General features: G+C 36.7%; 1 long non-coding RNA gene across 1 annotated transcript in view; it reads left to right on the forward strand.

The window, feature by feature from the left end:
• Window positions 1-19,228, forward strand: part of LOC123384749 — an 88,253-nt gene that overhangs the window by 14,888 nt on the left and 54,137 nt on the right. Inside the window, exon 2 of the long non-coding RNA XR_006596247.1 lies at window positions 16,394-16,474. This is a non-coding gene — a long non-coding RNA (uncharacterized LOC123384749). The remainder of the gene's footprint in view (window positions 1-16,393; window positions 16,475-19,228) is intronic.

Here is a 19,228-nt window from a genome sequence, read left to right on the forward strand (position 1 = left end):
TTAGTTGTAGATGTCCTTGGTTATGTAGAACAAGTTTTCTTTTATTTCCACCTTGACGAAAAGTTTTATCAGGAATTAATTTTAGGTTTGGTCAAATACTTTTTCTGAGTTCAGTAAGTTTATTCTATAATTTTGCTTAGTTTGTTAATAAGGTTAAGAGTATTGATGAAGGTTCAAATGTAAAACAAAATTTGTGTTCCTGTTGATGTCTATTTTAAATATACTTATCTTTTTGTGTGATAACTTTTCTTTCAGAATTGATATGTCTGTGCTCCACAAAGAGTACTAGTCTGCAGCTTTCTTTATATAATGTCTAGTTTTGACCTCATAGAATGTATTGAGAAGCATTCCATAACCCTTGATTTGTGGGAAAGTTTTTCAAATTGCAAACTCATTTTCTATAATAAATACAGAGCTGTTTGAGTTAAGTCTTTGTCTTAGAAGGAATTTGTCTTTATCCTATCACTGGAGTTGTTGAATATTTTTGGCAGAAAATTGATCATGATCTTCTCAAAATCCTCTTTGTATTTGTAGAATAAGACTAGTAGTTATGTACTCTTTTATTTGAAATATAGTTTAAGCCCTATCTACCCAGTTTTTTCCCCTGGCCATTCTGACTAGAGTCTAATTGGGTTTTTTTTTTCTCTAAGAGCCAGTTTTAGTAAACATGGATTTTTTTACTCTCCATTATCTCTTTCTCTATTTATGTGTGCTGAAATACTATTTTTCCTTATTTTGGGTTTAATTTGTTTTTTTCTAGTTGCTGAAAATGGAACATGAGGTCACAAATTGGACTTTTCTAATATAATTTCATGCTCTAAATTTCTGCCTTTCTATGGCTTAGTAGCAGTCTATTCATAAATTTTGTGCTTTTATTTATATTCAGTTTAAAATACTTTGTAATTTCCTTTTCGATGTTTGCATTGACCACATGTTATTTCAAAGTGTTGCTTAATTTCCAACTAAGGATTTTGCAGAGATCTTTGTTAATGATTTGTAATTCTTTTGTGGGCGGAGACTATAGTTTGTATGAATCGAATCCTTAGAAATTTCTTGAGACTTGTGGTATGGTCTATCTTAGTCAATGTTCCCATGTGCACTTGAAAAGAATGTGTATTCTGCTGAGGAGAGTGTTCTAAAATTGTCAGTTGGGTTGATTTGGTTGATAGTGTTATTGAAGTGTTCCATACAATTATGTTTGTTGATCAATTATTGGTTGAGTAAATCAGTCTTCAACTATAGTTATGGAAATGTCTATTTCTCCTTGTCATTTTATCAGTTTTTGCTTTGTGTGTTTTGAAGATTTGTTAATTATGTAAAGTTTAGGATTTTTATGTCTTTTATGAATTGATCTCTTTATGAAAAGTTGTATTCTTGAATCTACTTTGCCGACTATTATGGTTCCAGCAGATTTATCTTAATTCGTTTAAAATGGTCTGTCATGGCCATCTTTATGCTCCTTATCTACTTGGCTCTTAATACTGAAGGTGTATTTCTTTTAAGCAACCTAAAGACTTGCCTTTTTATCTAACAATCTCTATCTTTTAATTACATTTAATGTTATGTGGTTTGTTTTAAGTCACATTTGAAGTTAACGGTGTAGTTTAGGACCGGCCATCTTTAGCATGGATGAAGGCATATTTAAATTCCCATACATTGTTAAAAATTGAAAATGAGAATTTGTAACAAAACTGAACATAGAAATAAACATAGCTATCTTCCTATATTTGTCTTTATACAAGTAGAATATATAAGTAACTGTAAGTGACTAATATTTAATGAGAGGCTATAAATTTCAATCTTCCACTTTCAAGGAGGATGCTTAGTTTAAATATCTAAATACTTAAATATCTAAAACTTGAAGGGGGAAAATATCCAACTTTTAAAGATACTATTACGTGCCCTGCATGAGGCTAATTCAATAAATACTTATTAAATTGCACTGCTTGTGTTGTCTTGAATATCCAATCCAATACTTGTTGGCCTGTTTCCATATTCGTTTACTAGATTCCTCAGGTTATGCTTAAGCTTCTGGTCTCTTAGAAAGTTTTGTGCCCACAGCATAGTGTGATGTGGTCAGATAAGTCACATGCAGATACAGAAAATACTTTAGTCACATTCCCAATGTTGTCTAATCCCATGTGCCGCACTTTACATGGCTTGCACCCTTGAATTAAAGCAATATGACTTTCTCACTCTTTTCTGTTAACTCTGTGAGAAATCTCTTTGCCTGTTGTCAAAAGGACGTAAGAGATTTGATAAAGGTTAAATTGTAGTTAAAAAAAAAAACCTGATAATGAATCCAGTGAGAACTTTGGTATCTTGACCATTATTTGATACTTTATAACTAAGTGATTAATGCATATTATGCATAGGATATCTGAGAAATTGAAATGTTAAAATGATTAATACACAATATCAAATATAACAGCTGTGATTTTCATATACTTCACTCAATTATTAGTAATTAGAGAAGATAAATTTAACTTAGAAGGCTAGTATAATAGTTGCCTGCATTGTGTAGATAAGGTCCTGACAGGATCTATTTTGGTTCAACTGGCAGTTAAAACTATTTTGAATCACTTAAGTGATTCTTAGTGTCTCTTAGAATGACAGTTTTCTTAAAAACCTAAAATATTGGGTAACTTGTCTATAATATCCAGAGATGTATTAAGTTGTTAAAAAAATTAGATCATAGGACATTTTCAGAGGAAAGTGGTAATAGCTGTGAAGTCCTTGTTATTGAGACATATAATTATGTTTCTGACAAAAAGATGATAGTTTCTTAATAATTGTGTCAGTACACAGAAGTGTATTTAGTGAGGAATATAGAAGTGATTATCTGCCTGTGATGCCCTAATATGATGTTCTGACAACAATTATTAGAAACACTACTCTGGATAGAAGTGTCAGATACGACATTCACTAATCTGGAGAATGGCGACTTTAGCCATGGCAGGTGACCGTTTTACAGGGTGTGTGTTGATGACTAGTCATGTTCCAACAATAAGTAGCCCTGAAATCTCAGCACTTGGAACAGCAGCTTCTCACTTATTTTTTTATGAGTGATTATATGCTGAGAAACCATGTCCTAGGGTTGTTCGGGAATGCAGTTTGCAAAGATGAGAGAGTGCATGTCACAAACTCAAGCCACATTAAGGCTTCATCCACAACTCAATGCAACTGTGATAGGGGCAGGGTGAGAGATAGGCGTCTTGGAGAAGGAAAAATAGGACAACAGCCATAGGACTGTATTAAAGGAGAAATTCAAACTGTGCTCCTAAACTTTGCCAGTAAGTATGGAAAGCCAGAGATTTTGATAGAAACGCTATCAATAGCAGATGATTCCAAACAATCTCGGAGAAGCTTCTGGGCACCATATTGATATTGGCATATTTTAGATCTCATGCTTAGTACAGAGAACCAAATGGGGTTGAAATTAATGTGGTGATTTAATTTCCCAGGTATTTGGAAAAGCAGTTTCAAAATCACAATGCCATCAGCACAGTATCTTGTTTCTTCTAGTTTTTCTTACAGAAGAATGTACATGTATAGCCATCTTTAGAAAAATAGACCCACACGTGAACAATAGATATGGTATATACTGGTCATTTAATGCTGACATGCCTGCATCGAGAGGTGTGGTCTATGTTCCCTGCCCCCAAACCTGGATGGGCTTCTGTGATTCCTGTGACCAATGGAATGTAACAGAGTGACGATGTGTGGCTTCTGGGGCCTTGCATTAAGTGGCAGTATGGCTTCTACCTGGCTATGTTTTCCCTGGAAGGCTTGCCCTTGGAACAGAAAGACCGCTTCTAGTAATATTCTGGCTGAGAAACTCAGCTAGTCCCCCACCTGATCATCAGCATCTATGATAAGACATGTGAGTAAGCTTCCAGATGTTTCCAGACTTGGATTTGAGTTTCTACCTATGTTCCAGCACCATGCAACAGCAATTAAATAGTCTCATAGGTCTTTTGTGAAATCATGATGAAGGGAAATGGAGAGATAATAATTACTATTTATAGCCTCTAAGTTCTGGGGTAACTGGTTGCACAGCAGTGGACTGATGGTTCTCTGTGACTCTTGTGGTAAGTTTGGGTTGAAAATGGTGTCTGTCTCTTCATGCCACCACTGCCCTTGTCCCCCAGCCCACACAAATTCAGCCCTGAGTACAACAATTGCTACAAGTATGGTTCCTCCAACGGTGAAGGAGAAATGCTAGACTTTGGGTCCCATCCATCTGTAATTTCATAACAAAATTTGATATATTTTTTTTTTGCTTAGATTGCTCATGGTTAAAATAAAACGGATTAAATTCTCACATGATGTGAAGCTATCATTTTATTATTAGAATGCATTACAAAAGGTTAAACATTGAATTGTTAGTGCCATCTTGTTAAGATTCTGAAACCCCCACTTTTAATAGGTTAGTGCTTAGAGTAGATATTTGGACTTGTTGAAATATTTTTTTTTTCTCTAAAATGTTCTGGGCAATTGAAAGGAGTGTATTTCTAAAGAAAGACAGTGAACGGTTAAATGAAGCTGTGCTCATACTGTCGTTTAACAAGATCTAGATCTAGAATCTACAGGTAATTTTCATTTAAAAAGTTAACAACATAACCCTGTCCTCAGTCAACTGAATATAGTATTTCTGCTATTTTGTGCATTCTTTGCATCAGTCTCTAGAGAAAATGCCAAATCCCTTATACATAGGTAACAAATTGAGAAAAATTTTACATTAATGACATGGGATTCACAGGTAATGTCATATCAGTGACAGCGATTTATGATCTTACTTTCCAATCAGTTATGCTTCTAGAGATAATAAGTGTTGAAACTCCAGCATTATTTTTAAACCAGAGTTTGGAAGGAAATATTTAACCTCAAGAGTTTTTGTCAGGATCAATAGAGTAAAACCGTGGGAAGTGCTGTGTAAATGAAAAAATTCGGTGATACGGATTCGTTATCTTCTCCAGATGGTTATACTGTAAAGGTCTTTCAGCAGCATACCCTGCAATACCTATTCTAATACAGCATGGTCAAAATTAAAAAGAAACTACCCATGCTAAACTTTGGCACAACCTAACTTTTTAAATAGGGCTAACAATAAAGACCTTTCCAGTGATCTGGACAGGTGAGCTCTCCTCCGTTCTATCTCCTCTGATCCCTCTTTCCCCATTAGGATGCACCCTGGTGAACCAAAGTGTGAGTGTTTTGGTTTGAGACTCAACCTATCAATGGTGGTGGGGTGCAACCCATGTTGCAAACACTCTGCTCCACGTATTTTTATAACACTAAATATTTATAACTAGGATAGCCTGCCTAGGACCCTCAATACTGAAAATATTAAGCCAATTCTACCTTGTCTGTGAAGTCTTCTCTTGTTTTACCACCATCCAGTTCATTTCAATTTGAAGAAAGCTATGTCTAACTCAATTCCAATGTTACAGAATTGTGTGCCTAGGTCTTTTACAGCTGTGGGATGATTCCCTCTGTATTGGTTTCTGAATGTATCAAGGGCAGAGACGAGGTCTCCTGGTAATGACATTCCCTGTTACAGGACTTGGCAAATAGAAACTCAAACTCAGTTCGAATTGAACCTTGAGTAAGAAGGATATTGGCAGTTTTATGGCAACAAGAACAAAGATTCAAAAATACCTCAAGGCACCGTTTTATTTTTCTGATTTTTATGTAAATCCCAACTAGTTAACCTACAGTGCAATATTAATTTCAGATGTAGAATTTAGTGATTCATCACTTACATACAACACCTGGTACTCATCACAAGGGCACTGCCTTCCTTAATCCCCATCACCATTTCACCCATCACTTCTGTCCAATGCCCCTCTGGTAAGCATCAGTTTTTTCTATAGCGTTAAGAGTCTGTTTCCTGGTTTGCCCTCCCCCCCACCCACCATGTTCATTTTTTGTTTGTTAAATTCCAAATATGAGTGAAATTGTATACAGTATTTGTATTTCTCTGACTTATTTAAAAATTTTTTTTTTTCGGGGCGCCTGGGTGGCGCAGTCGGTTAAGCGTCCGACTTCAGCCAGGTCACCATCTCGCGGTCCGTGAGTTCGAGCCCCGCGTCGGGCTCTGGGCTGTTTCCGATTCTGTGTCTCTCTCTCTCTCTGCCCCTCCAGGCTCCAAGCCATCAGCCCAGAGCCCGACGCGGGGCTCGAACTCACGGACCGCGAGATCGTGACCTGGCTGAAGTCGGACGCTTAACCGACTGCGCCACCCAGGCGCCCGTCTCTGACTTATTTAATACTCCGTAACTCTGTGCACATCATTTCAAGTGGCAAGATTTCATTATTTTTGACAGCTGAGTGATACTCCATTGTATGTATATGTATACACACGTGTAATATGTGTATAAAAAATATATAATGTGTGTTATATTTCTTATTCATCAGTTGATGGACATTAGGGCTCTCTCCATAATTTGGCTATTGTTGATAATGCTGCCATAAACATAAGGGTGCAGGTATGCCTTCAAATTAGCATTTTTGTTGTATCTTTTGGGTAAATATATAGTAGGGCCATTGGTGGATCATAGCATAGTTTTACTTTTAGTTTTTTGAGAAACTCCATCCTGTTTTCCAGAGTGCAGCTGCACCAGTTTGCATTCTCACCAACAGTGTAAGAGGGTTCTTCTTTCTTAACATTCTGGCCAACACCGATTATTTGCTGTGTTGTTAATTTTAGCCTTTCTGACAGGTGTGAGGTGATAGCTCATTGTGGTTTTGATGTGTTTCTCCCTGATGATGAGTGATGTTGAGCATCTTTTCATGTGTCTGTTAGCCATCTGCATTTCCTCTTTGGAAAACTGTTTGTTCATGTCTTCTGCCCATTTTTTTTAACTGGATTGTTTTTTGGGTGTTGAGTTTGATAAGGTCTTCATATATTTTGAATATTATTCATTTATCAGATATGTCATTGGAAATTATCCTCTCCCATTCTGTAGGCTGCCTTTTAGTTTTGTTGGTTGGTTCCTTTGCTGTGCAGAAGCTTTTAATTTTGATGAAGTCCAAATAGTGTATTTTTGCTTTTTTCTTTTTGTCAAGGCATGATTTTGTAGTCATAAGCTTGGAGAGGAGGAGGGAGGAGGTAGATGGGTAACCAGTACATGATGCTAGAGAGGCAGAATGGGGTCTTTAAATTCAACTTAGAATTTAATTGCATCTAAGAGAATTTCCCTGAGCACAGTAGGCCTATCTCTGTCCTCTGAACTTTTCCTCCACTAGAAATTGCCTATCTAATCTGTTCTGTGAACTCTTAAGTTTTTCAAACTGTCCAATACAAATTTTCATAGATAACCTGGTATTATAATACAGCTCATTATCCCCGCTGAAAAGTTGATTGTTTAAGGTGCACTATGTATATTTCTCAGGTATCTGGTCCCAGAAATTCTTAGGATTCTGGTTTATCATAGGGGATACTCAACCACTAGCATATAAATGAAGACATAAGGCAAATGTTACTGGACAGACTTCTTCAAAACTGGCTTTATAAAGATCAGACACCAAGAGAAGACAATGGTATATATGTTACATGCTGAACATTTTTTTTCTCATTTCTCGGAATATTATTATAAGTGAGATTATTAATAGTTAACTGTGTGTGTAAAACTAACACTGGTAAGGAAATAATGCCCTATTTTTTGTACTGTGAAGACTAAAGTAACAGTCTTTAGATGTTTGCTTTTATGAGATTTTTTTTCTTTTCGATTTAGCCAGTTGCTTTCAAGTCCTAGACATTCTAAACTTCTGGATACAAAATTAGTGATGTTTTAAAATACAAGCTGTTAGACCATGACTTAGTACAGTCATTATTTTCCAAAACTACAAAACAGAATCACTAGACTTGAGAGTTGAGAGCATGGACATAGTCTACATCTTTCTGTCCCAGAGTCTAGCATGTTCACACAGAATATGCACTCTTTTGGAACATAACTGAGACATATATAAGAATTAATATGAAAAATACATGTCAACATGTGTATAGTTAGGCACACCATCTTAGATCTATTGAAGGATGTTCACATTATAGTAAAAAGAAAATACTTGCTGAAAGGAAATAAATGGAAAAAAACAAATTAGATTGCTATTATGTGAAAGATACTATGGAAGATAATGAGAAATAGAAAATTCTTCATAAATGTTGACTTTAAAGAGAAAATTACTTACATGTAGGAGAAGTTAAATAACTAAGGATACATATCAGTTCAACATATTAATGAGTTAGCTAGTATCATAATATATTTAGCCATCATCCTCTTGACCTCTGTAATACCACCCCTGTTTCCTGGGGAATGGGTATTTTCTTCTACATTGATCTCTTTTCTTCACCATCTACAGCTAAGTAACTGGCAGCTGATCTTGGCTAATCAAATGTTTCTACTGGGACCTGAGGCCTAACTGTTAGGAGATTACGATGCTCACAATTGATACATACTACTAAAGTGCCCACAGAAGATGGTGCGATGGCCCCAGCTACAGATAGCTGCATGTTCATATCGAGTCCAAGTATGGTCATTAAGCTGTGGTTCCTTTGAGTGATCTTCTATCCATCCAATAACTGCTGCAATCAAAGTTAGGCAAAGTTGTTCATTTTATCCTTTGCTTCCCTAGAGTGTTTTGTGGTCTTTCAAAAAAATCCCACTTACACCCATTTCGTTATTTGTAATAAGTGTTAAAGATCAGAGGAAAAGGACATTGCTCTTAGCTGGAGTGCTCTGGAGAAAACTTTCCCAAAGAAGAAATGTTTGATGTGGGGGTTGAAGGATGGATAGAAATGAATTACCCTCAATGAAGAATATTCAGTGATAGGGAAGCATGGTACCAAATATTGGAAGCTGATGAATGTACTATATTGGGGGGAAGTGAGTTGAAATGAATCATTTTATGTTGTAAATATAAGAGTGGTAAACTAGATTCAGAATATATTAAAATATGGATGCTGGTTTTAAGAATTTAGGCTTTCAAAAATAATATATACATTGTACATAAAACATTCATAGATGCTAAGTCCTGGTTAGACTGCAAAAGGAAGTAGAGTCCTACTTTAGAAAAAAAAAAACTGTTAGTCTAATTACAGATTAACAACAAGAATTACTCACTTTTGGCCTTTACCTTGCATCTGAGTTTAGTTTGAAATTAGGAATAATTAAACCCCAAAAATACTTAGAATGTAAAAAAAAATGGTATTACAAATCTATGAATCCTGAATATATACATCAGGAAACAAATCATGTATTTTTATTGTAAGATACAGAATAGCCAACAAGAGAACTAAGAATATTTTAACAGTAATTTGGGGGGACCCCTTAATAAGATTTTTAAAAAGTGAAAACTAAGGCAAAGTTACAAAGTGGCAGAATCTATGTAGAGATAGATTTTTGATAATTAAAAGAAATTAAAGTAGAATTTCTGATCATAAAAAAGCAGAAGGAAAATGTATCATTCACAATTAGATCTGTATTGACATATAATCCATATAATTCAGGAATCAAAGTTAGATTGGTTCTAAAACAACTACTGTGATTCCTATGTTAATTAAAATAACAAGTTAAATTACAGAGCAGCATTTTATTGTTACTGCTGATGAAAAGTAAACGTTGCAATCAATTGTCTAAATGTAATTTTGGCACTATGGTTTTGGTGAAACATCTGGAATTCGATAGATACTTTTTAAAAGTTTATTTATTTTGAGAGAGAGAGAGAATGTGGGGTAGGGGCAGAGATTGAAAATCCCAAGCAGTGTATGCACTCTCAGCAGGGAGCTCGATGTGAGGCTTCAACTCATAGGACCATGAGGTCATGACTTGAGCTGAAATCAAGAGTCCAACACTTAACTGACTGAGCCACCCAGGCATCCGACTAGAAACTTATTTTCATTATCTCTCCACAGTTTCACTCAGTAGATATTCACACTTTTCCTTTTATTTAGATAGTTTATTCCGTAGTTATTTCTTTATAACATTTCATCTACCAACTACTCTGGTTTCGCAGAATAAGAAAATAAAGAAGGGCACATCAGTGTAGGGGACCATAAATACTTGGGCTGTCCAAAAGGATAGCCATTAGCCATATGTTGCTACTGATCTCTTGCGATGTGGTTATTTTTTTAAGTTTATTTTTTGAGAGAGTAAGTGGGAGAGGGGCAGAGAGAGAGAGAGAAAGAATGACAGAAGATCTGAAGTGGGCTCCACACTGACAGCAGAGTCCACCCTGGGGCTCGAACTCAGGAACTGTGAGATCATGACCTGAGCCGAAGGCAGACTCTTAACTGACAGAGTCACCCAGGTGTTCCTAAGTGTGGTTAGCTTGAATTCATATGTGCTTTAAGTAAAAAATACCCATTGACTTTTGAAGACTTGGTAGGAAAAATACATTTTATATATGTTCACCATATAACCTATATGGCTGACAAAATAAATTAGAAAATTTCACTTCTTTTTACTATTTAATGTGGATACCAGAAATTTAAAACACTACTTGGGGCGTGCATTATGTATCTTAAAAGATTGATCTAGAGCTTGAAGTGGTGAAATTTGAACTAGGGAGAGAAAATCTCTCTTCCAGATTTTCTGATGAAACACCCTACAGACTAACTCTGTAAGCAAATTGGTTAATTGTAACCAATGATTGTGATAGCTTCTGGCAAACTTGTCTCTAATTGCTTTTGATGGCTGTTTAGCTAAGGCTTGGCAATGCATTGTGGGTGGCTCAGAGAAAATTGGGTAATGGCTACTGTACCAAGGACTTACAGGCTCCCCCTCCATCTTGACCCAATGGGGAGATTTGTTTGAATGGGCATTGGTACTCCATAGTGTCTGCCCGGCATCTGTGGAACCCACACAGAAAGGCAGACAAGAGCCTGCCTTCACTCCTGAGATCAAGCGAATAATGGATCCATGTACTTGCTCTCAGCATTTTCTGGCTTTTGATTAAAAATTCCGCTCTTAAGATAAAAACAGAGGGAGGTAAACCATAAGAGACTCTTAAATATGGAGAACAAATTGAGGATTGCTGGAAGGAGAGTGTAAGGGGGATGGGATAAATGGGTGATGGGCATTAAGAGGGCACTTGTTGGGATGAGCACTGGGTGTCATATGTAAGAGATGAATCACGGGGTTCTACTGAAGACAAGACTAACTTGTCTATCTAATTTGAATTTAAGTTAAACAAGTCTTTTTCAGTGACCAGTTTGTTTTAATTCAAACACCTCGATTGTGTTTTTTACTGCAGAGCATCAGTGTTTCTTGTTTGTTTGTTTTAAGCTATCTTAAGTATGTTTTCTCAAGGGAGGGCCTAAGATTTCCCATGTCACTGTATGTATAGAAAACACTGTTTTTTTTTTTTTTTTAAGGCGTTTGACTTCGCAAGTATCACTAATCAAATTTACTAGATTGTCTTCTAATATGCTGTGCCTGTCATCTTTCTTAGTAATTCTCTTACACCCCGCAGTGAAAATGACCCATTGTACAATCTGTTGATGGCATTCATTGAATTAGTTAGGCTTATAATCTTACATACTGGAAAGTATAATAATCAAGAAGATGTTATTTAACATGCAGGATTTCCATCTGCTGTAAATTGGTAATAATTGGGTACTTCAGTCCAGTATAAGAGCATGGGTCCTGTTGCCTGCACATCTAAAATCTAAGCAATGTATTTGTAAGCTCCTCAGTTGTTTTGCCTTACAATTAAACATTTTCCAAAAGACTATTTAAAGAACAAGCCTATATATCTTGACTGTTTTAACTTTGAGTCAGCTTTTGGTCACTTTGTTCAGCCTAAACAACCACATAATATAAAATCTGATAAGGTGGAGGTCCTTTCTTTGCATGGAGCCATTTTAATGGAAATTCGCCCATATTGGGATGAGTAACTTGGAGTCGCTCAACTGTTGAAGAAACCAAGCAGTGTGCATAAGTGAGAAACATGCAAGTTTTAGGAAGATCTAATGTGCCATTAAATATAAAATAAGAAATAAAGAAAAATACTTCAACAAATGATCGTGACATTTTGTGCCAAAGCTATGATATTCCTAAATCCATTGGAGACTCTTCCACTGTTACTGATTTTAGAAGAGAAAATGTCATCTTGTCAATTAACTTTATTGTTTCATCTTTCCCATTATTTCTTAGGTTACAAAAAAAGGATTATGGGTAGTCTACTTTGTTGCACAGCTGATTGAGAAAGGCAATACGATAAAATCATTTTGTAAAGCTCTTAATGAACTACAAGAAGTCAAACAATTGTTGTAATGCCAATGACAAGTCCCAGATGTACTTACTTGATAAGGTTTTTTTTTAAGCATTCTTTTTTTGTTTGTTTTTTAAATTTTTTTTTAACGTTTATTTATTTTTGAGATGGAGAGACAGAGCATAAACGGGGGAAGGTCAGAGAGAGGGAGACAGAATCTGAAACAGGCTCCAGGCTCTGAGCTGTCAGCACAGAGCCTGACGCGGGGCTCGAACTCACGGACCACGAGATCGTGACCTGAGCCGAAGTGGGCTGCTTAACCAACTGAGCCACCCAGGCGCCCCTTGATAAGGTTTTTTTTAATGTGGAAAATTAAAAATTTTTATCCTAAATCCTACATCTTCAATATTTATTTATTGATGGCAAAAACTTGAAGTACAAGATGAGAAATCTATGAAAACTTCCAATTTTAATTAGGTCTGGTCCAAAGACTCCAGAAATCCAATGTAATAATATCGGGCAACCTCAAGGTTTTTGTTCCTAGAACATGACCCCTTCTTTTCTGGCACATTCTTTTCCTTCATTTTGATTCCTCCTAGTAGAAGCAACCTATCAATGTAATACTGCAATGACAAATTGCCAAGACATGCTTTAGTGTATTTCCTGTGCTAGTTAATTCTCATAACAGCCTTATGAAATAGATGTGATATTTATCTCATCTTCTCAGATGAGGAAAACAGGCTGACTAAATTGTCCATATTACATAAGCAGCAAGTGGGGAGGTGAAACCTTGGGATCTGAACTGAGCCAACATAACTTTGTAGTTGGAACTGCCATCCAGTCTGGCTGCTCCCTTCCCTGCATTTTCATGGGTAACTCTTAAATTTCTTTCTCATGCCCCTCACCCCTTGCCCTCCAGAATTCTGCAGAAACTATATAACTTTCAAATTCCTATTTTTATTTTCATCGACTTAGCCTCATTTTTCTTGACTTCATTTTGACATCTGATACAGTGAGACCAGCCATAAAAATGCCTCCTCCTTGATTTTTGTAGCAACCTATTGTGCTAGTCTTTCCTTAATATTTCTTTTATTTCTCATTAACTGGTTTCAACTACAGTATTTCTTCAGTTTTATCTTTAATCCTCGTTCTTGGTCATCTTAGTGGCTACAACTCTTGTTGCTATGATAATGCGTATTATTACTATTTTTTTTTTAATTCTGAGTCTTGAATTCTCCCTCGGTAACTGTTGTAATATTGTGAATTGTCAAATGCTTACTTTCCCTGCAGCATTCATTCATCCACTCTATCCATGCCAAGGCTTACCTAAAATCACAGTCTGAAAATAAGTAAGGCAGTGGTTTCAGCACTTGGTTACTAGATGAGAAGGTCTCAAATGACATTTCATGTTATCGCTGCCTTCTAAAAATAAGAGCAACAAAAAGGGCAAACATATACCCTTTTGTCTATGTACTTGTCTAGATTTCTAGGCAATTTTACATTTTACATTTTACATTTTGCCTATCTTAATTTTACATTTTGCCTATCACTCCTTCTCCCCATTCCTCCCTCCCCCCCTTACGTTCTTGGGCCTCTCTCACCCACTCATGCTCTGTTTCCCTCCCTCCTCTGTATTTTGCTCTCACTGTAAGAGGTAGATCTACTGCCCATAATTTCATCCCCCTCTTGTTCATGGTTTGCAGCAAGCACTCCTGTTAACTGTCCAAGTGTTACTAAATTGTGATGCAAAAAGGAAAACCAATATCCTAGGCTAGGTGGACTCCATCCTATCCCCTACCCATTTACCTTCCTCTCCTTTTAATTATTGAGTTGTTGGGCACAGTTTTTTTTAACCCTTATTGTAACACTGCGTCTTATCGTACTAACTTGCATGGACACAATTATTTTTCTTCCCTATTCCCTGTATGATGCAACCATGCTAAGCACACAATAGACATTGAAATAAACACTTACTTTGATGGATTTTCTTGGTCATAGAATAAAGACTCAAACTTCTCAGACAATTAAATGGTGACTTAGCTCCTCTTGTATGTGACACAACAGAAATTCTTGTGTAAGGTACCTGTTACTACATTGTTACATGAAAAGTCCTAAAGGTACTTGAACTAATTCTAATGAAAGGGATAATTTTCTAAAAATTAACAATGAATGACTAGAAATGTGCACAGACTAGAGAACATGTCTATATACAATGTTTGTTTCTCCATACAGGTGAATTTGCCCATTGAACCAAGCTTTTACGAAGGTCACTACTTGAGATTTTTTGTTTGCTTGTGACTTTTACTACCCATTATTTACCATATAATAAACACGCTGCCTCATTGTATCAGGTCTCTTACCTTCATGTACTTTCGATTGGTACCAGGGGCTTATTCTTACATAGCTACGGTGACTTATTCATAATTCATGTAACTGTTATTTATGTCTTCTTAGACTAAGTTGTATTTCCTTTTGTCTTTAGGAAGATAATTTAAGACAAAGATGTAGCTTTACGTTTTTCTCCAAATGCCCTGTGCATATACCATGGTCCATCCAAAGATGGTTTTCATTGTACAAGTGCATTTACTGAATAAAACCATAGCCTGACAGTGAAAGAGTGTTTTTACCATGTGCAAGAGGCCATTTGTCAAAACTGACCTTTTATGTGAAACAGCTACAATTATTAGTTGATCCAAGTGTCAAAGCCCTGTCGTAAGATAACGGAGTCCGCTAGGAAATTTTTTCTCATTTGATAATAGGTTTCAGAAAGAGTTATAGATGGATCTGATGTTTCTGTCTAAAGTTGAAAACTTAGCCTGAAATGTGCCCAGAACAATTTAGAGGACCACCTTTTGCTGAACTGAGTTATGTATCACAATTTTGGTTTCCTTAGATTGTTCATAAAATCATAATAACTCTGAGCAGTATCTTATTGTCATTTAGCTTTTAATGCTAGCACAAGCAAGGAACAACAAAGGCTTTATAAAGTAAACGAAATTCCCTATAGGGTACATTATAGGATTTATATATATATATCAGTAGTAGATGACATTAGAAGCTTTTTATCAAAAAACGGAAGTTATCTAGCATAAATACTTTATTGATGACAATGTAAAATTGATTACAAAATGAAGTGTCATTGTTTTGTAGAGAAAATATAAAAGATCGAAATACAATCTAGGAAGCATGAGAAGTATAAAACCCGTTAGGAAAGCTGCACTAGGAAAACTTTGGGATTAACAGGATAAGTTTCTCAATGCAAAAGACTATAGACCTGCTTCTACATGTGAACACAATACTCAGGTTAAATGTAGAAGGTGTGCCAAAGTTGTTAGCGCTTGCGATTTTATGGAGCGATTTAAAACATAATCGTATTTTGTAAATAGAAATGTTAAAATACCACAGAAACGTTTTTGATTGAAAATAGCAAGTATAAAAATAACACACTCTCCTGCAACAGATAGGATGGTAGGAAAATGAGGAGCTGAAGAAAAGAGATTTTTAGAAGGCAAAGAAAGGTATTTAACATTAAAATCATGGAGTGTGCTACGCCTGAAGCCTGCTTGCATGATAAAAACATCCTGGCAAGGAACTAATGTGCCTTGTAATAGCTAGAGCAGCCTTAAGTTAACCATATGGAGAGCTAAAAATAAGCTTCTTGTTAAATCCATCTTTGGTGGTGGAGATGTCACCTTGAAGGATAGGAAAGCAGAGACATGAACTTTACAGAAGAAACCTATGTTAATCGTGGTTTGTCTACCACGTGCTATGGAAATTAACAAATTGGAACAAAACAGACACGAATATTTGTATATGTCAGAAATATCTTGATCTAGTCTTCCTTCAAGGTTTTCATTATTCTTGAGAATATGCTCCCACGCCCTTGCTCCCCACCTGGGCACGTGCATGCACAGATATGTGCGTTGTTCTGAATGGTACTCTAGAACCATGAAAGTTAGGCAAAGTGAGAACTGATCTTATTAATTAAGGGGAAAAGTTAAGATTTTCCCATGATCTTTATCAACTTTGATCTAAAGAAGAAATCCTCCAGTACTGTTACTTATAAATGGGCAAGAAAATGATGAGTAGCAAAACATCTTTTTAGTTCACTGTAACTTGACCCATTGAAAAAACGGAGCATTAATGGTTTTTGTTTCTGGTTCTGTTCTTATTTTAGCTACCAAACTAAAATGAAAACTGAATGTTACTCTGATGGTGACCTTCGTCTCTTCACACAGAGGAGTTGGTGAAATCTTAGGTGAGTGTGGGGCGGAGAAATCTCAGGTCCCAGTGCCTGCCTCCTTTTCTGGGTCCTACTTATGTTTCCTGTGTATCCTCCATCTGGCTGACTCAGAGTCAGCATTGCCATTGGAAGGGAATATTTGGTTGCTGCATTTAAGGTTGTATGGGACAGCTGACTCTTTGGCAAGGACCTTTCTGAAGGGTACTTGTGTTTTCTATGCCTACACTAACTGTCAGGCTTATTTCTCAGTTGGAATCAGTTTTCAACATTTCATCCTTTGTGCCTCCAATATTGTGGAACACTACTGAATTCCTCGAGTATGACTATTTTATCCACTTGTCTTCCTTGGGGACGTCATCATCTTTTCCTCATTTTTGTCCCTAAATTCACCTTCACTACATTTCTCTGGCTCTATATCAAGAGTCTCTGAACCAACAGCCATGACAATTTCCCACAGCCAACTTGTTCTGGATCTCCACTTAGATTTCATTCTAACTCGCAGCGTTCCTATGTGTTTCTTGACTGTACTTCCCTCTTTATCAGCCTCTTCCTCTTGGAATTGTCCACTTGTGTAGAACTGTTACTTAGGGTTATCACTGGGAGACAAAGAGAGAACACGACTACAAGATATCCTGTCTGAAAACTGAATAAAAGAAGCATGGTGATGGATTGCTAGCAAACGTTGAACTAGTTGGGATAGGGCACTGACCTTCATGAACATCTCTAATTTACATCAGGATTTGTAGATTGGAGGGCTAGCTGCTAAGTGGGTACTTAATGAAATTACTCATCATTACTATGGGAATGTGGGAACTGAAACTTGAAATGTTGTTAGGTGCTGGTGTTATTTAACCAAAACCCTTGGAAATGAAACCAAGCACGTGAGAGCCAAGCCAAGCAAAGACAGCCTGTGTGTATGTGTTTTGTGTATACAATTTTGAATGCTGTGTTGTACTGATTGGTGTTTTTGCTATTGTTGTAAGCCTGAAATGTGCTCTCTCAGGCTATGACCTAAAGGTGAGCGTAATTGTCCTAAGAGGTAACTAGAGTCACTGCTGAAGCAAATTTTGAAATCTCAACGCTGCCTAAGGTATTAGATGATTTTTAGGACTTGCTGTTTTATAGCAGCCTGAAAGTAATTTATGCTTTCATTCTGAAGAATACCTTTCAACGGAGGGGGCTGAATGTTAGGTTTTGGGTTTTGGGACATGAAAGAGATGTTTGAGCCTGATGTTAATGAAAGCCTCACAGTATTTATTTGAGACACAGTTGACATAGAACACTAGAGAAGTTTAAGGTGTACAATGTATTGTTTTGATATATTCATACACTGTGATATGATACTACCATAGCATTAGCTAATTCCTCTGTCACCTCACATAATAATTTCTTTGTTGTGGTGAAAAAAATGAAGTCTCTTAGCAACTTGGAGGTTTATAATACAGTGTTGTTGATGGCAAATACCATGCTGAGTGTTAAATCCCCAGAACTTCTTCATTTACTGGTTGGAAGCTGTACCTTTAAACATCTCCAGTCCCCCCCGAGCCCCTTGTCACCACCTTTGGACTCTGAGTTGGACCTAAAAAGCCTATAACTTTATATTTAAATGACCATATGAATACAGTATAAATGCACCCTGATAGGATTTAGGAACTGTTTTTTCTTAATACTTAAATTGTTTGAGCCATTCCTTCTCTTTTTAGAAACAAAAGGAAGAGATTGTAGGTTTCTTATTCCCTGAAAGTTTCTCTTCTCCAGCACATGCCACTTAATATCCTTGAACTTGAGAGCTACAGGAGAGGATGGACTTTGCTTTCCCCTCCCAGATGAGAAAATGAGGAATGAGCCAAAATGGAAACAAATAGAAGTGGAATCAAATTTTTCAGTGACCCAGTACAGTTCAAATATTTGCATGATGTTTACAATGAAGAAAATATGCTTCTATCTCTGTCGTTGGACTTAATCTCCTAACAATACCCCTCTGAAGTTGGATAATAGGAATTAAGTTGACTATACTAATAGAAAACAGACCGAGGGTTCCAGGGTCTTTATGAGTTGACACAGCTCCTGGTAAGAGCCCTCATCTCGTCATCATGGTGCCTGGGCTCTTTTACCTACGTGCTGCTGTTGTGTGGAAATGGAAACCACTTCCACACTTCTGTAGACCCTCATTTACGGAAACCAGTAAATTCATGTTTCGAGTGACTTTCCCTACAGGAGTCCCTGGCAATCTTGATGTCTTGTGATAGATTTGCAGGTATTACAAAATACTGCGTGCTAGAACTGTTAATTCGGGGCCAAGCAGAAAGCTTTCTATTGCCCCATACAGAAGGAAGTCTGGTGAAGTGATATACTCTGGGAGGGTGGACCGTGTTGCTGGTAAATCATTTGCATTGCTGGTAGACAAAGTCCACGGAGTCACAGAGCCTTGCTCTCCTGAGCTTCCCTTAAATTCTGCTGCTGTCTGTCCTGTATGAAGATGACTTCGTTTAGAGGGTTGCCTTTTCTAAAGGGAATCTAAACCTTTCACGCCAGCATGCATTATGTCACACAGACCTATTCTTAATTTCTTCTGCCAAAATGTTACATAGACGAAGTTAAAGACAGATTAATACAAATACATGAGTGTATAAAGGAGTTAAAGTGTTGAGAAACTTTTAAGGAAAATATCCCTTCTTATTTCAAGATGTTGAGTTCTCTGTCCGCGCTTGGTATGCAAAGCAGCCATCCTAAAATAGGATGCTTACTACAGAAATGATGGTGACATTT

Source organism: Felis catus, chromosome B1 (genome assembly GCF_018350175.1).
Source record: "Felis catus isolate Fca126 chromosome B1, F.catus_Fca126_mat1.0, whole genome shotgun sequence".
In the NCBI taxonomy this organism is placed as follows: Eukaryota; Metazoa; Chordata; class Mammalia; order Carnivora; family Felidae; genus Felis; species Felis catus.